The sequence below is a fragment of the Meleagris gallopavo genome, unplaced genomic scaffold, assembly GCF_000146605.3.
Source record: "Meleagris gallopavo isolate NT-WF06-2002-E0010 breed Aviagen turkey brand Nicholas breeding stock unplaced genomic scaffold, Turkey_5.1 ChrUn_random_deg7180001312104, whole genome shotgun sequence".
NCBI lineage: Eukaryota > Metazoa > Chordata > Aves > Galliformes > Phasianidae > Meleagris > Meleagris gallopavo.
Genome location: NW_011269581.1, coordinates 1 through 488, shown reverse-complemented (window position 1 = coordinate 488; position 488 = coordinate 1). Strand labels below are relative to the sequence as shown.

Genomic DNA, 488 nt, shown 5'->3' with positions numbered 1-488 from the left:
CAAATCCTGCAGTGAGACTGCCCAAAGAATTCCAAACTACAGATCAAAGAGGCAGAACACCAACGGTGCCTACTCTGCTCCTACAGACATACTTAGAGCCTCCAGGCAATGCTGCGCTCTGCTTAGATGAGTCCCCATGCAGGGACAGGCCTCTTCTGGTACAGACCTGTGGTAAGGAGGAAAGCTGCCAGCTGGCCAGCTGTCAGACTGATAGAAGACCTGTGCAGTGAAGCAGTAATTACTTTTTCTTTTAATTATCCCCAGACAGGTGTGCAACTTCACACCTCCTGCAAGAGCAACAAAATGAAGATCTGAATAAATTAAAAAAATAAACAAACAAAAAAACCCGAAACCCACAAAAAATTTCAGCCTTCAACAGTTGTTACCTACTTAACACAAACAGTACGCAGACTGCCAGCTGCACACATTCGCTGGAACTGAAAGGAAAAGACTGGCACTGGAAGAGCTCACAGAAGGCTGTGTTTTCC

At 45.7% G+C, this 488-nt stretch overlaps 1 long non-coding RNA gene across 1 annotated transcript; it reads left to right on the top strand.

Moving 5' to 3' along the window:
* Positions 1 to 61: 61 nt before the first annotated feature.
* Positions 62 to 321, top strand: LOC109365284. Its single transcript, XR_002110883.1, has 2 exons — positions 62 to 171; positions 265 to 321. It is a non-coding gene; the product is annotated as an uncharacterized LOC109365284 (long non-coding RNA).
* The last annotated feature ends 167 nt before the right edge of the window (positions 322 to 488 follow it).